A 6135-nucleotide genomic window follows, 5' to 3' on the forward strand; every position below is an offset into this window, starting at 1 on the left:
CTTTCTTCCCCGCTGGCTCCCGGAGACCGCGTTATAGAGAACTGCCCCCTCGCTGCCCCAATACCAGCGCCGGGGCCGCGAGCCCGCCGCTGATTGGGCGGCACTGCTTGTGACGTTGGCCGGGACCCCACCCCTCCCGCGGCACCGCCCCCATCCCCATTCCGCACACAGACACACACACGTGGACCCGGCGCGGCGGCGGCTGGGAGGGAGCAGAGGAGGGTGCGTGCGCGGGTGGGATATGGATGGGCTAAATGCGCCGCTGCACGTGGCGCAGTGGCGTCCCAGTGTTTAGTAGCCGCAAAGCACTTCATTTTTTTCCTCAGCAGTCATGGTTTTCGCATCCGTGAAATGGGAACGTTCACATCTACCCCTTTGGGGCTGCATGAGTCAAACAGAGGTGAATCTCAAAGCGAAGTTGAAAGGAAAGATGAAAAGAGGTTGTTTAGCAGCTTTGTACAGCAAGGACTCCTGCGGGCAGAGAATGTTCCCTATCTCTCTGTTTCGGTCGCCTAGAACAGTGCCTGGTACACAGAGGGCTCAAAAAAGTTGTATGAATAGTTAGGAATTCAGTGAGTGTGTGTGCAAGATGAAAAAAAGGAAGAATTAAATTTGGAGAGGAGAAGTATCATTACACCCACGAAAGATGATAGACTTTCTCAGTACCTGTTTCCATTTCTCACTTAACTTATAACCGGCCCCTTGAGCAAATTCTGAGTGAGGGGCTGGCTCTGCCATACCCCTTCAAATCCCAAGATTATGCCCTGTGAGGCTTGAACTGCCAAAATGGGTTGAGGAGACCAGAGGAGGAGATACATAGACCCTCACTCTTATCTCCCCTAGGGAGAGTAAAGCAAAGAAAGTGAATTCCATTAAAAACCCGGATAAGGGAGGACCATGTACCTGCAGCTCATTCCATCCTCTTACCCTTGTTTCGTTTCTGTAGAGCTCACTAATATATGAAAATCTGTGAATGTACTTCTCTTTATCGTCTGTCTCTCCCATTAGTCTGGAAATGAGCTGATGAGAAGTTTGTCTTGATCACTTCTGCAACCTCAGTGCTTTGAACAGTGCCCAGACTTAATAGGTGCTCAATAAATATTTGTAAGTGAATGAATGAATCCCTGGAATATTCTTCTCTTGATAAAAATAGGGTCATTGGACTGCTTCCCATCCCCAGAAATATTGAGACTGATACGATGACATGGAATAAGGGTATGTTTGTGTAGGGGTGATGGGTGGTCAGAGAGAGAAATATCTTACTCCCGGGCAGGGGTAAGAGAGGGTTTCTGTAAGAAAACAAATAATGCAGCTTGTATCCTGGTCCTTCTGGTGATGACAACAGAAGTACTGTTTCCCTGACATGTCATCCCGTAACATTTGGGCAGAAAGGGATCAGGAAGCTCTGCCTCCCTTACAACCCTTTTGCAGAAGCTGGAGGTGAAGACCCCAAGATAAGGCAAGCATTTGAGGAACAAGGGGCCCGTGATGTTCCTTTGCTTGAAGCACTCACCCCTTAGCATCTTCTACAGAAGAAATCTGCAGGGAAGCTGCCATGGGGGAGGATCCTGGGATCCTGACAGGTTTGGAGGAAAGTTCTGGAAGGATGATGATCTTCACAGTTGTCTCTTTTGGTGGACAGTGCTGAAAACTTTTACCTTGGAGACTACAATACCAGACTTCTGTTGCTTATTGGAGGAGGGGACATGTGCTTCAATCTGACCCTCCTCCATACTCTGCAGCTAAGATGCCAGGGGAGTGGGCTTGGGTCCCACCAGTGGGCTTGAGTTTCCCACCTCTGGGAAGGCTTGAACCAGGGGTGCCAGCTGTGTGACCCTGGGCAGGTTACCTGGGCACTCTGAGTCTCAACGTGTCCCTATCAGTGAAAAGACACAACAGTAACTTCCTCACAAACCTTATCGGGAGTGGAAATGATGTGTGGGCTGACCCAGCTGTTGCAATTCCTGTTGCCTACGGTAGAGGACACTCGACCCCGTCCTCAGCCTGGATGAGGAGACCGGTTTCTTCAGAAACCTGTCCTTCCCAGAGGCTGGATACAGGACCCCATTTGACTCCTTAGGAATAAGGGATAGGAAGGACCCCTCAAGACCTGGATGCCAGGCTTCCCTTTCTGTGGCTCATCTGAGTCTCGTCCAAAGGGCTGTGTTCAAGGATTTGGGAGCGGGGGACCTGCCCACTTTCCCCAGAGGAAGGTACAGTGGGGAATAGTAATTTCTATAGTACTGATGTCATTCCAATCTCTGTCCTAAGATCTTTGTTAATCCCCATAATAATTCTATGAGGTACTGAAGTTCCAATACTTTGGCCACCTGATGTGAAGAGTTGACTCATTGGAAAAGACCCTGATGCTGGGAAAGACTGAGGGCAGGAGGAGATGGATGCAACAGAGGATGAGATGGCTGCATGGTATCACTGACTCAATGGACATGAGTTTGAGCAAACTCTGGGAGATAGTGAAGGACAGGGAAGCCTGGTGTGCTGCAGTTTATGTGGTTGGAAAGAGACATGACTTATCAACTAAACAACAACTTTTTTTCATTGAGTAATAGCTGATGTACAATGTTGTGTTAGTTTCTGCTGCTGCTACTGCTGCTAAGTCGCTTCAGTCGTGTCTGACTCTGTGCGACCCCATAGACGGCAGCCCACCAGGCTCCCTCATCCCTGGGACTCTCCAGGCAAGAACACTGGAGTGGGTTGCCATTTCCTTCTCCAATGCAAGAAAGTGAAAAGTGAAAGTGAAGTCGCTCAGTCGTGTTCAACTCTTAGCGACCCCATGGACTGCGGCCCACCAGGCTCCTCCATCCGTGGGATTTTCCAGGCAAGAGTACCGGAGTGGGGTACCATTGCCTTCTCTGGTGTTAGTTTCTAGTGTACAGCAAAGTGATTCAGTTATACATACATGTACATATCTTTTTCATTATGGTTTGTTACAGGATATTGAATATATTTCCCTGTGCTATACTGTAGGACCTTGTTGTTTCTCTACTTTATATATAGTAGTTTGTATCTGCTGATCCCATACCCCTAATTTATCCCTCCCCACCTCCTTTCCCCTTTGGTAACCATAAGTTTGTTTTCTCTGTCTAAAATCTGTTTCTGTTTTGTAAATGAGTTCATTTGTGACATATTTTGGATTCCGCATGTCTGTGATATCATGTGGTATTTGTCTTTCTCTTTCTGACTTGCTTCAATGTGTATGGTGATTTCTAGGTCCATCCATGTTGCTGCAAACGGCATCATGTCATTCCTTTTTATGGCTGAGTAGTATTCCATTGTGTATATATACCACATCTTTCTTTATCCATTCATCTGCTGATGGACATTTAAGTTGCTTCCATGTTCTGGCTATTGTAAATAGTGCTGCTATGAACACTGGAGTGCATGTATCTTTCCAAATTATAGTTTTCTCTGGATATATGCCCAGGAATGGGATTGCTGAACCATATGGCAATGCTATTTTTAGTGTTTAAGGAATCTCCCTACTTTTTTCCATAGTGCCTGCACCAGTTTACATTTTCACCAGCAGTGTAGGAGAGTTCCCTTTGCTCCACGCCCCTTCCAGCATTTGTTATTTGTAGACTTTTTAATGATGGCCATTCTGACTGGTGTGAGATAGTACACATGAGGTAGATGCTTTTAATTTTAAAAAATTTACATACTATCCAGAACCCACTTTAAGTGTCTAAGTCAATGATTTTCAGTAAATTTACAGTTATACAACCATCACAACAATTCAACTTTACATTCCCTAATTTCAAAAATAATATATGTGAATATGTATAACTGAATCACAAAAAAGAAAGAATTCTACTTTTTTGAAATTTAGTAATGTTTATCTTTTTCCAGCTTTTCTAAATGTCCTATGGAAATCTAATAACAATGTATGAGATGCAAGAGTTTAAATATTATTAATAAAATTAATATAAATATAAATCTATTACATTTAAATTATTAATGACATCATTCAAGATGCTCCTTCTTTTCTGCACTTGGTAAAATTTTCTCAGAAAAATGTTAATGTCTCACTATGATTTTATATTTTTTTATTTTCCCTTATAAAAAAGTTTACATTTCCTAAGAGATCCCTCATCCACTCTTGCAGTACCTCCCTGTTCCCACCCCAGGGAACTACTTTCTGTCTCTGTAGATCTGCATTTTCTGGACATTTTATAGAAATACAAAGGCCCTAAGTGGTCTTTTGCATCTGACTTCTTTTACAAAAAATACTGTTGTGAGGTTAATATATGTTGTAGCATATATTAGTAGTCTGTTCCTATATATTGCTGAAGTATCCTTTTTATTGCTGAAGTATGGATATACCCCATTTTGTTGATCCAAACACATTTGGCTTGTTTCTACTTTATTATTGTAAATAATTTTATGAATTTTGGCATACAAGTCTTTTTTTCAAATATTTATTATTTATTTGTCTGCGCCAGATCTTAGTTGCGGTTCGCCGACTCTCTCTTGTGGCACGTGTGATTGAGTTCCTTGACCAGCGCTCGAACCCAGGCCCCTGCACTGGGAGTGTGAAAGTCTCTGGTGTACACGTCTTTGTGCAGACATGTTTTCACGTCTCTTGTAGATAATAAAGAGTAGGATTGCAAGGTCCTAGGGTAAATTTATGTTTAACTTTATTTTCATTTTATTTTTTATTTTTTTTAATTGTTTAGTTTTTATTTCATAATCATAAATTTAACTTTGCAATCCAGCTAAACTTGGAGGGGGATAAGGAAAATATGGAACCCAAAGAACTGTAGCGAGAGCACAAAGATTATAGGATATTTCGAGCAGATGGGGTGAAGGGGTGCTCTCCTGGGCTACAGAAGGAATGGTCTGGTGGTTAAGTAAAACGTAAGTCAAATTTATTAGATTTGTCCACAGTCAGCAATGGTGATCTTCTTGCTGGTCTTGCTGTTTCTGGACCCAAAGCGCTCCATGGCTTCCACAATATTCATGCCCTCTTTCACTTTGCCAAAGACCACATGCTTGCCATCCAACCACTCAGTCTTGGCAGTGCAAATGAAAAACTGGGAACCGTTTGTGTTGGGGCCAGCATTTGCCATGGACAAGATGCCAGGACCTGTATGCTTCAGAAAGAAATTCTCATCATCAAATTTCTCACCATAGATGGACTTGCCACCAGTACCATTATGGCGTGTGAAGTCACCACCCCGGCACATAAATCCCGGAATTATTCTGTGAAAGCAGGAACCTTTATAACCAAATCCTTTCTCTCCAGTGCTCAGAGCACGAAAGTTTTCTGCTGTCTTCGGGACTTTGTCTGCAAACAGCTCAAAAGAGACGCGGCCCAAGGGCTCGCCGTCGACAGCGATGTCGAAGAACACGGTGGGGTTGACCATGGCTAGACAGCGATGGAGGCTCCGGGGTGGCGGCGTCTGCAAGGCTATGTTTAACTTTTAAAGAAATTGTCAAAATGTCTATTAATAAGGGACAGAGATTTTAAGTGACTTGCCCAAGTTCAGGCTGCCGAGTAATGTCAGAGTCAGCTGGGTCCCAAGTGGATGCTGACAACAGTCCGTCTGCCTCAAGGTGATGAATGTAAGAGGGAAGCCATTTCTCATCCCATTACTGAACAGCCACCACCATTTTTGCCCATCTTGCTTCTAGAATTCCCTAAGTCAGACTGTGCCAACCAAGAGGGTTGTACCATCCCTTAGACAACATCTACACTTCGCTCTGGAAACACTGAGGTTAATAGCTCAAGTTCCGAAGTCAAATGTGTCTCTTCGTATTCCAGACTCCTCATTTTACCAGTGGTGTGACTGGGGGCAAGTTACTTAGCCTCTGTTTGTATTTTATTTATTGATTTGGCTGCACCAGGTCTTAGTTGTGGCATGTGGGAACTAGTTCCCTGACCAGGGATCAAACCTGAGCCCCCTGCACTAAAAGTGTGGAGGCTTAGCCACTGGACCACCAGGGAAGTCTCAGCTTCTGCTTTAGTTCTTCGGATGTAAAATAGAAATGCATATGTGCTAAGTTGCTTCATTTGTGTCCAACTCTTGCAACCCTATGGACTGTAGCCCACCAGGCTCCTCTGTCTATGGGATTCTCCAGGCAAGAATACTGGAGTGGGTTGCCATTCCCTTTTCC

At 44.3% G+C, this 6135-nt stretch overlaps 1 pseudogene; it reads right to left on the reverse strand.

Annotated features, from left to right (window-relative positions):
* Positions 1–4864: 4864 nt before the first annotated feature.
* On the reverse strand, positions 4865–5423 carry LOC138415137 (peptidyl-prolyl cis-trans isomerase A pseudogene; annotated as a pseudogene).
* Positions 5424–6135: the final 712 nt, after the last annotated feature.

This window comes from Ovis canadensis, chromosome 11 (genome assembly GCF_042477335.2).
Source record: "Ovis canadensis isolate MfBH-ARS-UI-01 breed Bighorn chromosome 11, ARS-UI_OviCan_v2, whole genome shotgun sequence".
Taxonomy (NCBI): domain Eukaryota; kingdom Metazoa; phylum Chordata; class Mammalia; order Artiodactyla; family Bovidae; genus Ovis; species Ovis canadensis.